The 14951-nt window shown below is 35.7% G+C and overlaps 1 long non-coding RNA gene across 1 annotated transcript; it reads left to right on the forward strand.

Moving 5' to 3' along the window:
- The first annotated feature begins 911 nt into the window (after positions 1-911).
- Positions 912-1452, forward strand: LOC114535310. The gene is made up of 3 exons (XR_003688249.1): positions 912-958; positions 1085-1105; positions 1378-1452. It is a non-coding gene; the product is annotated as an uncharacterized LOC114535310 (long non-coding RNA).
- The last annotated feature ends 13499 nt before the right edge of the window (positions 1453-14951 follow it).

Raw genomic sequence — 14951 nt, forward strand, 5'->3', positions numbered from 1 at the left:
CATAAGTTAATCTTTACTCCGTCAGTCCACTGAAGGTTGGGGTGTTGTGCACGCCCTTTTATAGTAACGGTTGAGGGAAACTTGCAGACGTCATCAACCAGAGTGGGCTGATCCTTATCCAACCAATCAGCGTTGTAAGTTAGAGATGTGGGTTGGTCTTAGAAGCTCGTTCCAGCTCTCATATCTTGTTTGTTTAAGGCGTTGTCGCACTAATCGAGTTGGTCTTCTGCTCAATCGATCGATACTTAAAAATGTTCACAACTTAAAATATTTATCATCAACATGCATTAAAACTATCAAACATTGTTTCTGTGAACCTTATTTTATAACTTAACTATTTATACTACTACTTTAATCGATTTAAACTTTCTCTGACGTAACCCATAAAATGCTCGACCGCGCATTATAAAAAACACATTTGATTGACATAAGAGCTTCGCAGCTGCCTCGAGCATGCATATTTTCAATTATGACAGTTAAACTTGGCAACGACATACGATTGTTGATCCAGATGCACACGTTTTGACAGGATGATTGATATTTTCACCTTACTACTTAATTCAATCCCACGAAATGTCATGCATGAAAGGAAATGTGATTAATGGTTGCGAATGGGCCGAAATTATATTTACTCAGGCGTCTTGTGGCAAAAATTAATCACTAATCCCTGTCATGCTCTTGCTACTTCTATTTTTATGGCTATTTTTATATGCGTATCTCAATCACTATGAAGCCTTGCGTAACAATATACAACGATTATTTTGAACAAGTGTCTTTTCTTCTTTATAGAAGGCAAGAGAAGTACAGAATTCAAAGGTATTGAAACTTTGCTTACCATGACTATGTTGTTTTTATTGTGGATATTTCCACAGTTCTAACCTAGCTAACAAATTTTCATTTCTAGGAAAATTTCATAATTGTGGCCTAACTGGCCATAAAGCAAGGGAATGTAAACAACGTACGTTTTCCTGTTTAGTTCATCTTGAATAAATATCCATTCACCTAAATGAAGCAATAACAACATATTTGTATTTAGACTCCACAAAACAAAAAATATATTAATTTTATTGTTTATTTATTGCAGCCAAAAAACGAGTTCAAAGCAGTAAGTCTAAAATTCCATGATTTACCTATTATCAACAAATTATATGGTGTTCTATTAGTTGGTAAATGCATCTTTGACAGCAGTAAATTGTTCTTTAACAGCATGACATATAAGTCTTTTCAAGTACATTGATATTGAGGTCAGTTCCCACCTGGCACAACTGGATCAAGCTTTCTTGATCTATGTTAATATTAGTTACAAGTTAATATTATCTATGTTTGTTATGGGCTATTGATCACAACCCCTAATGAATAAATCTCCTTCCTTTGTAGAGAGAAAATGTTTCAATTGTGGCAGACTGGGCCATATTGCACATCAGTGCAAAAACCAAAAAAGGAAGCCGGCCCTTAAGTACATTTTAAAAAATTGTACAAATTGTACAATGAACATAACTGGAGCCACTTTGCCCAACAAAGATTAATCTGGGTATCATCCGGCTATTTATAATTGTTCTTCATTGAATTTAACATTCTTTGTGAAATTCTTTAATTGTGCTGGGGCCAGTTGTTCAAAGCTAATTAAGTGTTAACCCTGAATTAAACTTTAATCACCTGTTCGTTTCAAAAGATTTACAAAATATGGCTTTTGTCAGACCAGAAAATATTTATGAAAAAAGACATTGGTAAAGACTTAATTTATAAACAAGCAATTGAAATTGATGTAAAGATTTGCTTTAATTAACTCTTGGTTAAGCTAACCAGATTTTGGACAACCAGCCCCTGGATAATTACATATAAATTTAACATTTCACATGCCCGTGTTAATCTTTGTTGGGCACATTGGCATTTATTAATTGTTGACTAGTGAATAATGTATCTCAATTCAACGCATAACAATGTAATTTTAAATTAAATTTACTGTAATCAGTGTTCAATAAAATATTAAAATCGTTCACTTTGTTATTCCTTACCTTTTAAACATGACGATGTCGTCATCAAAGGTCACGATTAAAGAGCATTTCTTCTTATTATTGTTGCTTGGACTACAAAAGCAGTTTGGTAATTATAGAAACCACATGTTTATAACCAGTGAAATCAAAATACGGCTTTTACATTTTTGCCTTTGTATTTCAAATTTATATTACAAATGACATTTATAAGAAAAAGTTATAGCTAATACGACTTAGCCAGCTTATTAAAAGCAAAGGGACAGTCGAAAAAGCGAACAACATTTGATTTTAGACGAAAATCACGACATATTAAAAAGTGCGAACTGCGAAGGTAATCTAAACAAAATTAACAAATATCTATTTGAATTCAATACGGTTAATAAAAAAATGGTACCTGCATTGGTCCTGCAATTCTGGTGCCGTTTGATTTAAAAATATATTCTCCTCAGTTCTTGAGATTTCAATATTTTTTTCAGATTTTACAGCAGACAAAGAACGTTTTTCAGTATAAAAATAATCTACGAGAGGACAAAATCCAGGGGGGGGGGAATGCTGCTGTAGCGGGCTCAGAATTGAGCCTGGTCAGTGGTAAATACCATGGTCAAAAGGAACCATGTGGCGTCAGCAGAGCTTCTGCGCACTGCGCAGAAGGCGAAATCCGCCATATTGGTGGCTTCAAAAAGATGGCGGCGAAGTTACTGAAAAATGACGAGCCGGTCGTCCAGGAATTATTATATAGCTCAGTGGAACAGACGCACTAGAACGCTACTACCCATGAAGACCAGCCTACTGCAGCCCTCTTACCCGTCACTGCAAACGCAACAGAATAAGCTGAGGAAGAAACAAAGCACACAAGCGTTGTGCTATCATCGATCAGCGAAAGACCTCAGCAAGCTCAAAATAGGAGACGTGGTGCGTATAAAGCCCACTCGCCTTGGCGAAAACAAATGGCGAAAAGCAGTTGCCACATCTAAACATGATGATCGATCTTACTATGTCAAAACAAAAGCGGGCGAAACATATCGGCGGAATAGAGTACATTTAAGAAGATCTGATGAGCCGTTCAGCAGCAGCGAGGATGATGAACCTCTGGATGACTCAGTATTGGATGAAGATGGAGCGCAGGAAGAGACAGCACCCATAGGCCCAACAACCGTTCCTGCACCACAAACCCTGGCAGGCAACAGACAACAACGTCAAAGAAGGCCACCCAGTTACCTTGAGGACTATAATTGCAAATGAACGCCTACAAGAAATCGGTATATAATATATCTATGAACTCTATAAATAGTGAAACTGATAACAATGAAAATCGTCCATGTTATGTTTAGAACTCTAGCAGTGATGCTACTTGAAATTTAAAAGACATTTAAATTTTTTTGTACTTAAAATCTTGCTTGGACTTCTTCCGAGCGACATAACTGTTAAAGGGAAGATGTTACAATATGTTCTTAGGGTACTGTATTCAGGTACCACGTGACACTTTAAAGTTGTTGTTTGGGTAATGGCGTCGTGTTAACATAATATGATAACGCACAATGTAGAAAATATTCAAATTATAATAAAACATTGCAACACAAAATAGAAATAGACCATTCAAAAAGATCATTAAAATTGTATCCTGTATTGAGAACCCTAGTTGTTCAGATTACCACTCAGTTACAGGTTACAAGTCTTTGATCACATCAATTATTTAATTATTTGTTTTGAATTCCAGACCATAGTTTAGCTAATAGCTGCCCCTAAATAATTCCGTATCATATAGTTTAACTACCCCTGACTAATTCCAGACCATAGTTTAGCAAACCCCTGATTCCCTGAATAATTCCAGACCATATTTTAGCAACCCCCTGAATAATTCCAGACCAGTTTAAATACCCCCTGAATAATTCCATATCATAGTAAAACTACCCCCCTGAATAATTCCAGACCATAGTTTAGCAACCCCCTGGATAATTGCAGACCATAGTTTAGCAACCCCAAGGATAATTTCAGACCATAGTTTAGCCACTTCTTGAATAATTCCAGACCATAGTTTAACTATCCCTGGATAATTCCAGACCATAGTTTAGCCACTCCTTGAATAATTCCAGACCATAGTTTAGCACCCATGGTTTAGCAATCCTTTAGTGATGGGAAGTATAGGCACGTACGGTTTAATGGTTGTTTTCTATGAACTAGTATTATTTTTCATATATAAGCGGGAATTTTTTTTATATTTATGGATTTAATTGGTACAAAACTATAAATAGTTCTATGACGTTCCGTTGCGGACAAAAATACGAGCAAATATATTTTGACTGAATGGTCGAAAATTCACAATTCGAAGTCGAAAATTCAAAATTCGAAGTCGAGTTTACAAATATCGAAGTCAAATTCACTGAAGTCGAAGTCGGACTGATGTAAATTAAAGTCGATTCTATATAATCATCGAAGTCCACTTTATTAAAATTCATCCAAGTCAAAAGCAAATGATTTCTATTCGATACTCGAGAGGAAGCGGAAGTGCAAAACTATGCTCAAGAAGAAACGGAGTGGAATAATATAAAACCGGAACAGGAACTCTTAAACCTAGGAATGAAGTTCCGTAGATAAAGAATTACCTGTTACAAAATGGCGCAGTGATGGCTTCCTAACTATGCTGAGTTCTTTTATGCATTAGAAAGGTTTACTCGGCGGAGATACAATGTTACATCTCCTAATTCACTATGGTAAGCGTGTCTTTAATACGTTTATGTTACTTGTTTAGTACCACACCCGCTGCACTTGCAATAGCACTAGTCTTATGCAGCCAATGAAAGAACATTTATGATCACCTGATTCACTTGTTATTAAACTAAAATGCAATTCTGACACAAGCCTTGAATTTTTGTTTTAGGCATATAGATGCATGGCAATCACAAATTAATCGAGCCATACAGGATAGTGATACATGATGGAATTGATGGATATTCTTGCTTGATTACATACTTACATGCAGCTTTTTCAGTCAGCTGTCGCCACAAACAACCTACCATCTCGTGTGCGCTGCATGCGATCTTGGTTTAGAAAATATAGAAGTCGGAAGATATATGTATGATGGCAGAGAGAGGAATTAATCGTGGAAGCATAATAACTGGTACATCCGTCCAAAATCAGCGTATTGAACGACTTTGGCGGGATGTAAATAGGGTTGTTGTGTCACGGTTTCTCAACATTTTTCTTTATCTGGAGAGGAACAGTGTATTTATTGCATCCAATGAAATCCATTTGTTTGTACTCCAACTTGTTTATTTAGACCTTGTTAATTTAGACCTTGTTAATGAGGCATTAAGGCAGTTTACCATTCAATGGAACAACCATCCTATTTCAACGGAATGTAACTTTTCACCACGACAATTATGGGTGAGAGGTATGGTAGTTCAGAGAAACACGAAATCCACTGCTGTCTAGAATGTTGTAAACCTAACCAACTATGGTATTGAGGAAAACGGTCCAGTTCCAGAGCAACAACCAAATTATGAAGTATTTGTGCCCCAATCTCTAGTTAATTTAACCGATCAACAAGTGCAACAAGTTAAAAAAGAAATTCTTACAATAGAAGACGAAAATGGGATTGCACAGTACTTTATTGCATTAAACATGGTATATAGTATGCTTTCTGATTAGTAATGGTAAACAGTTTTATTGCATTTTATTTCAGACAATATAAATCAAATATTTAAAGCAAATGTTATAATAAGTCAAGGTTATAATTAGTCAACAATTAACATAATTTAGTAATCCTATCAAAGTGAGGCCGGAGGTAGGATTTGGGGACACTGGCATCCTCATAAGGACAAGGAAATTCTATGTTATGCCAGTTTGGGTCTGTTGCACTAGGTGATGCCAGATACTCAGTCATAGAAATAGCTTGTGAAAATGCGAATTTCAATTTGGGCCTAACTTTGATAGGTGCATAAATATGAAATATTCATGGTCAACGAGTAAGAACAATAATAGCAACTATATAATCTGTAACACTATGATTATACAACTACTGTACCATACAATTGTACCCCAGTCATTACGAGGTGAATGCCTTTCCTTCCGCACGAATTGCCGCACGTATAACTGAGTTGAAGTATTCTTGTTGTGCGGTTTCTAATGCACGTGGTAAAGATAGCTTCATTAAACATTTGGGAGCAAATATTTCCTCTGACTCTCCAATTCCAACTGTAATTGGTGCCCAAGGTATGTTACGAATGCCAGTGACAAATTTCATTAAACACCCGAGCTCTAAAAATTATACTTTAATGTCTTTTCAATTTATCACAATGCGATTAATTAAAAAAACATTTATGAAGAACATCATTTTAATTTAATAATATCAGCAGTGTTCGTATACACTATTTTGTTTATATGTGTAAATTATCTTCAAGTGAGTTTTTACAGAGAGCGAAAAGATTGAACCAGCACACTTATCACTTTATATGTTTTTATACGGATCACATATAACCGTGCATGCTTTATCGCACACTCTGGATAGTCTATGATCATACATATCATATTTAGACTTAATGAAGAACATCTTTCCAACTTGCTTTAAAGCATAAAAAGAGGTGTACATATAATATTTACCCTGTACCTTGTTTATACAAAGTTCTCAAACATTTTCTTCAAATTAGCATTTTCTGGTTTGAAAACAGTTTTTTCCAATACCCCGGAAGGAACCAACTCTTGCTCGTTGTAACGCTTGCTTCAAACTGAAATGGTTTTTTTTTAATCTCTTCCAAAATTCCCAACGTTTCTAGCCCTTTAGAAAAGTTATCTAGCATAGCAACTTTTTTAATAAGAACATGGTAAAACACGATGGCTTCTGCAATTTGAAGTTTGTTTTCAGTCTGAAAATAAATTATACAATCCTGTTTTTAGGTGTGCTAGTATATGTAAACGAATTATCGATTTTTGATTTACATTTATCCGATGCCTTGTTATAGGTTATGCTAATGTCCGCCAATACTTCAATAGAAAGGGATTACAGTAGTAAAATTGCCATGCATCTTTTTTTCTTATTGAGTTCTGTGGGCTCCCCCATCTCCAATTATCACCATGCATCAATCAAGAGGGAATATAGTAATTTTCATTTATGGCTATACGTTTTCCTATTTCCGTATCAAGTGACAAAGTGATTTTTTACCTGGAGCAATGTTGCTGTTTGGGTGTAATTATGAACAAATCATACATACATTACCAAGACAGGTCACTCCACTCTCCTGAATTATTGAAAGGAAACTGTCAGCTGTATTGAGATCTCCAAGTTCCTCATTGGTTTTTGCAGAAATCAGCTATGAGATTATAATAAACTATTGAGTGTTTTAGGGTTACGCTGTCTGACTGATGTGGTATGTTTTATATAACCTTGCCGCTATAGCGCGCAATGAAAGTGCAAATACATGCAGATATATCTGCAAGTATTTGTCATTTAGCTCTCTATGACATCCAGTAAGTTAAAAATCACCTTGCTGCAACGATCAAGCTGCACGGATGAAATCTAGTAACTTCACATAAGTTGAGTACATGAACGGTAATAATACCTTATCTAATACTTCTCTTTTCTCTGTGTCATAAACGTCATACACAGAGGTGTACGCTGATGCTTTTTGGAAGTCACCAGTTGCGATGTAATAGAAGTGCGAAGGGGCTAAATGAGGGAAGCCACCACAACCATGGATGAGACTTTGAGTAACAATCTTTCCAAGGATTTTAAAACGAAAACCGTAATAGTGTAGAAATAAATTAAAATGCAGAGCCGACATAAACCTTTACCAGCAAAATATTACCTCAGGACCTTTCATTCGACACGAATTACAAAAAACAACCAGGGCAAATTGCAAAGATGCAAGGATTTTCTTAAATTTTGCGAACTTTAAGAATGCGCAATATAATTTATAGTTCTGCAAACGAATAATATTTGAACAGATATGCAAATTTGCTACGGCAATCTGCATATTCCATGTCCGCAATTTCTGGCCATGGGAATGCTAGCAGCCAGACACGATTGTTCATAGTAAGGTGGCTCGCTACAGTTTTAAGAATATTGAAAACTAATGTTTTAGATTGAAATTTTTGGCAGGAAACTTCTTGCTAAACGAAATGAAATTTTCCAGATATATTAACCAACATTCTAACAGTCGAAAATTGTCTTTGAGTATCACGTCATTACCGTCGTTATGGTAACAATGGCGATTCAATATGGCTGTCATTTTACTTATTCACGCATTTTACTCGAAAACAAGTTCGGTTACCCCAATTTTTTTTTTTTTTTAAAAGTTTTCTTACAAAAAAAATGAGAAATTTGAGCCAGTTTAAAAAAATTCTATAGAGCCAAAAAAATTCTATAACGAAAAATCACGTTTTTTAATTTTTAATAATTTTGGCTTTATAGATTTTTTTAACTGGTTCAAAATTTTTATGGGTGAGAGGTATGGTAGTTCAGAGCAACACGACATCCACTGCTGTCTAGAATGTTGTAAACCTAACCAACTATGGTATTGAGGAAAATGGTCCAGTTCCAGAGCAACAACCAAATTATGAAGTATTTAAAAACTTTTTATAAAATAAAAAATTGGGGTAACCGAACTTGTTTTCGAGTAAAATGCGTGAATAGGTAAAATGTCGGCCATGTTGAATCGCCATTGTTACTATAACAACGATAATGACGTGATGCTTATGGGCAATTTCTGACTGTTAGAATGTTGGTTAATATACCTGGGAAATTTCTTTTCCTTAGCAAGAAATCTCGTGCTAAAATTTTAAATTAAAACCAAAAGTTTTCAATATTTTAAAAAATTGTAGGGAGCCACCTTAAACAACAATCTCTCCTGGGGACCCTCGAACATCTTGAACATGCCTCCAGTGATCAATTTTTCTTTTACAGTGGAGAAGAATTCTCGCAAAACTCCTCGAGTGTCAATCGCAGGCTGGTCAGAAAACGAAACACGTAACGGCCTTGTTGCATCAAATTTCGGGCTTATATAAAATGCTACAGCATAAGGATATCTTTTTCATCAATACGCATTTACTTTAGCTCATTTCAGTTTTTTCATTTTCCATGAGACACTCATTTTTCCAAAAATTTACCAGGAAGAGCCGAGGCTGTAGAGTTATTATTTCAAGTTTCTTCCCCATCTTCTGAGTTAATGCCTTCAGTTATATGAATGACTAAAATTTAAAAAAAAATAAATTGCATGTTGAGTAATGATTACAGAAGGGAAATTGTATAAAAACTGAGCATATAATTGGGACACACTATCTAGCTACTAAGGAATGATGAACAGTAGATCGAATTTTCTGAGTCCATTAACTAGAAAAAAAAGTTTATTTTATTTTAATTGAGCTATTTATACAGTGCCTTCATTATTATTTAAGGTATCAATAGTTTCTTCGATATTATTTGTTGTAAATAGTTTAATTAGTTTTGAAAGTAATGGCATATAAATTAGGCAATTTTAAACACATAGAACAATGTATAGACATTCTCAATTCCATCTTAATGAAATGAAGCTTTACATGTGGCTGAAAAACAAATCCAAAAAACAATTTTTAAAGAGGTTTGTGAGGAGGGGGGTGGGGGTGGCTCCAATTACCCGCAACCAGCTTAATTTTGGGCCATATCCCAAATTGGAGTCTAGGTTTCGACCCTAATTGCAAGAGTGAAATATGTAATCCCATTCTCAGCTCACTGGTTGTGCAACGCCAGGATACAGTACAACAGCAGGCAGACTCAGTATGTTGCCGTATACAATATTTATCATGCTTAATGATTAATCAGTTGATAAACCTGATGAGAAACCCAAATGACTTGTTCACAACAGTTTTACGCAAGGCTTTATTGAGTTTAGAGATACGCATGTAAACTGAATAGCTGTAAAAATAGGAATATCAATAGCATGACAGGTATTAGTGTATGATTTTTGCCACAAGACGCCTAAGTAAGTATAATTTTCGGTCATTAGCTAACATTAATCGGCTTTCGCTTTTATGTATGACATATCGTGGGATTAAATAAGTAATAAGAGGAAAATATTTATAATCCTCTAAGAACTAATACCTGGATAAACAGTCTTAAGTCGTCACTAATCTTAATGGTCGCATTATTAAAAAAAAATGTGCGTGCTGTAGGCCATTCAAGTTATTGTGTCAATCAATTGTGTTAAAAATTGTGTTGCGCGGTCAAGCATGTAATAGATTACGTCATCAAAAGTTCAATTCGATAAAATAAGAGTGAAAATAGTTTAGGTTGAAAGATATTGTTCACAGACGTATTGTTTGTAAATTTTACTAGTTGTTGATGATAAATATTTTAAGTTGTAAACATTTTTAAGTATTGATCGATTGAGCAGAAGACCAACTCGGCTAGTGCGACAACGCCTTAAACAAACAAGATATAAGAGCTGGAACGAGCTTCTAAGACCAACCCACATTTCTAACTTACAACGCTAACTTAGAGAAGCTCAACCCCTACAGAACAGATAACCAAGACAAGAAACCAAAAACGACGAAGTTTCCAAGTGAAGAAAAGAACGAAGCCAGAAACTAACATTAATTAATGAACATTAGTTACCAATTGTAAAAGATCTCCTACCTCGCGTAAACAGAAAAATAAAAGACTCATGACAACAGTGGTGGATATAGCCTTTAATTTTAGGGGGGTGCATCAGCTAGGTTAACTTAAGCATGCATACCAAAGGCACGCTAGCCTCCAGTCGAGTGCTGAAGGTGGAGGCTGGTTAGGGGGGTCTAGATGAAACACTTTTCGCAGTATTCTGCTGGCAATCTCAAGAGAAAATTGACCAAAACATTTGCCACAATCATTCATATAAATTTTCAATCCCAAAGACACATACAATGCAAACGTTTAGCTGTATTTTAGCTGCTAATATTCACCTCTCTGTTATGCTACCCCCGCCTGCCCTTGATTGCTTCCGATCCGGTGCCTGTGAGTAATTTCTGGCAGATATAGACATAGCGGCTGGGCTGGTAAGTGACAGTAAGTTTATCCTTATATTCTATTAGGTATACAATAATGTGCTTGTATTAATTATTCTGAAATCAATTTTATTGTCGGAAAAAATTAAACTACAAAGTCTACTCATATGTACCAAATTTGCATGTAAACCGTATTTTTAAGGATTTTTAAAATATACACTCCCATGCCTGGTCGCCATATTGGATATTGTGGCCGTGTATGAGTTGGAAGCCTGGTGACGAGGTGCTCTGCCCTATCTGAAATAGCCTTCACCTCATTTCTAAGGTCATTTTAGGTCAAGATGCGATTGATGTAATGGTGGGAGCAAATTATGAAGTTTATTCCCTGGATCTTTGACTATATTCTTGAACAAATTCTCGCATAAAAGGTTATGATTTTCTTCCATTGGTCTTACATTCAAAGTTTCACAAGCTGAACCATAATCCACTCCTGGCTTTAGAATTGCTATCGCTCATTTTTTCAAACGTACAAGGTCTTCTTTAAATATCTCGGAAGGGCATGATAGAAGTCTGGTACAACATAATCTATCACTGATGGAACACAATGTATAAAATAATATCAAATCTGCAATTGGTACCTTAGCCCTCTTTAACTGAACCAAAAAGTATAATCTCTTATTGGCTTTCTTGATGACTCCTTCGATACGAGCGTTCCATGTGAGTTTATTATTTTGTGGAACCCTAAGTAATTTGACACTCTCAACAGTTTCGATTTCTTTCCCATTTACATTATTGGTTCTACTGTTACTGGATTCTGCGAGAATATAATTCTGAGTTCTTTACATTTATCAGGATGAAGTTGAAATCTATTTTCCTCTGACCACTGCGCCACACGATCCACTATGCTCTGGGCTTCACTAACACCACACCTTGGGAGGATTTCTGATGCTGTAGTATCATCTAGAAATTTCCATAGGTATGGTGAATTAATATCAAGATCGTTGATCTTAAAACAAATAATCAGGGACCCAGCTTTGTACACAGTGGGGCGCCTAAAGGAACAGAGCCCCATTCAGAATAACAGCCTTATTCGGAATAACGGCCAATTTCACTCTTTGTGATCTATTAGACAGAAAGTCAATTAGCGTGACCCTCTGAAATGCCATTGATTGTTTTTTGGCGCCAAATAGTAAAAGAGTCTAATTGGTTGAATTGAGCAGGTCAAATGATATTCGCGTGTGGTGCCATATGACGCATGTCTGACATCCGCCCACAAGCATATGTTTTTTGCCAAGACACACCTTGATACGAACGTTTCCTCATTAACTTTATTTTATCATTGATATACTAAAACAGATTAATTCGCTGGTGTTTATAACCAGATTATAATAAGCTCGTTATCAATTCACTCTTTTTTCATCTTGCATGATAAACCTTGTTCAAACCATCCTCTGTTCGAGAATATACTATCCATACCTGATTTACATGTTTCCATAAACATGAAGGAAACAATGGAGTTGAAAGAAGTTGCTATCTATCCAACTATCGTTTGATTGTTATGGCATTTTTGGAGCAAGAACTGGTCCCCACACGTTGCTAATCTTGTTGTTGTTGTTTTGGGGGTGATGCCCTTTGAAAAACCACACAGCTTTGGCGTTACTTAAAGGCTAATTTCCACTCCGGAAAACGAGCAGCGGATCGGAACGAAAGATAATCCGCGCGTGCGCCGTCTGTTGAAATTTTTGGCTTATATTGATCCGAAAGCGTCCGAGACGAAATAAAAAAAGTTCAAATAGTTTTAAATTTTTTTTGATCCGATCCGAAATCACTTCATGGATTGGACCAGCTCGGAAAAAAATCCGATCCGCTGCTCGTTTTCCGGAGTGGAAATTAGCCTTAAGAGATTGGAATAAAACTTGCCAGTAGCATAACCAGCTACGATTTGTCCCGCTATGCAATTATTTTGGTGTTCATATGTTAACGGTGAAAGCAAAAAATTTCTAAAGACATGAATAATTATAGTGACTCGAAATTTATATAGCGGGACAAAATCGTCAGGCTGGCTCGGTCACTGGGGCTTGCCAGAATGAAGTTCTAAAAAAATTCCGCGCTTTTAATTAGTTTCTATAATTTGTTCGCCATGTAGAAGTAAATCATTGTTTTTCTCGCGTTTTTTTGTTATCATATAAACAAAGCCGATAGCGTGAATATTGTAAAGAAAAGGAAATTCTTGACAAAATTCAGAAGTAGTAATTAACTACAGGGTGTAGTAAAGGGTAAAGTACGGTTTGATTGATAATAAATGTTTAACCTATGAAGCCATTACACTGAAATAAATTTCATTAGATAAGGGAATGTGACGTTAGATTTTGGTGCATTGCAATTGTATTTTATATAAAAAAACGAAAATATTAGTGTTCAAAGTTAATAGCCTATTTAAAGATGTGTATATATACAGGGTGGATACAAAAGTGTCCCAAATGTAAAATTTCCGTTTTTCAGGACATTTTGAAGAATTTGGGAAATTTTTGGGTTCCTAGGGATAGTTAAGAATTATTTGGTATACCTAGGGGGGTATACCCTATGTTACCGGGGGGGTTGTCCTATCCACTGATATTGAGAGGGCTTGCGCGCGAAAATGTCAAGCTGAAATTGAGATATTATTTAACTGTCTAATAGTAGGAAAGGTTTTAATAAACTGTAAAAGTTTCAGGAAAATAATGCGTATTAGGAGCAACGCGCGACCCGTAAAGTTGACGAATATTTCATTGCGTGCACTGGATTAAATACATCGTTGCTTTTAGCGTGACTAATCTCATGCAAGGTTGGGCAAATTAATAAATTATATCGAGAAACTGAACACAGAGACGAATCAATTTAATAACAAGATTTTTTAATCTGAGCATGGTAAAAAATCTTGTCATTAAATCGCTTTGTCTTTGTGTTCAGTTTCTCGCTTTAATTTATTCATTTGCCCACCCTTGCAAGAGATTAGTAACGCCAAAAGCAACGATGCATTTAATCCACTGCGCGCAGTGAAATATACGTCAGCTCTATAGGGACCGTGCGTTGCTCCCAGTGTGCGTTTTTTTAGCGAAACTTCGACAGTTTAATGAGTTTATTAAAAACCTTTACTACTTTTAGACAGTTAAACAATATCTCAATTTCAGCTTCACATTTTTGCACGCACACTGGAAGCCCTCTCAATATCAGTGGATAGGAACACCCCTCCCGGTAACATAATTTTGTTAATGCAAAAACAAACTTGCTCTAGGTATACCAGATAAGTCTTAACTATGCCTAGCAACACAAAATTTTTCCAAATTTTGTAAATTATCCTGAAAAACGAGAATTTTACATTTGCGACACTTTTTTGATACATCCTGTATAGGCACTGCTCGCATTTAAGAGACATGTGGTCATTATGATCTAATTTAGCCTAATTTATGACGTAATAATCCTAATAAATTTCGAGGTGACTATTGATTTTCCTGCATTCTGATTGGTCAAAATTCACTGTCTCGGAAATTCACTGGTCAGTGACTACAGTTTTTTGTTGTTTTTCAAATTTTACGTAATTATAAATTTTTATGAAATTATGTTGATTATTATTTGTAACACAATACACTAAAGCAATTAGTCGCCTTAGGCTCAGTGATTAAAAGCCTATATTAACTTCGGCTTCGGCTCAGTGAATATGGGCTTGTAATCACCTCGCATTCTGCGTGGTAAATTTGTATAGTGGAAATTATGGAGATTAAATTATGGAGATTATGGAAATCATAGTGGAAATTTGTAGTGCATGGTATGAATAATGTCCTGTGGTTACTTTAATTTCCTCTTTTCCGAGCGGTGCGCTGGCAAGCCAAAAGTTGTTTCTTGATTTGACGCATCATCGCCTTCCCAGTATACTTATAGATTGTCGTCCCACGGCCGTCATCTTGGAAGTAATCACAATGGATCGTTCCCTGTCGTAGATCTCATCACATGGACAGAATTCTGGAATGC

Source organism: Dendronephthya gigantea, unplaced genomic scaffold (genome assembly GCF_004324835.1).
Source record: "Dendronephthya gigantea isolate DGI-Jeju-01 unplaced genomic scaffold, DenGig_1.0 000116F, whole genome shotgun sequence".
Lineage (NCBI taxonomy): Eukaryota > Metazoa > Cnidaria > Anthozoa > Malacalcyonacea > Nephtheidae > Dendronephthya > Dendronephthya gigantea.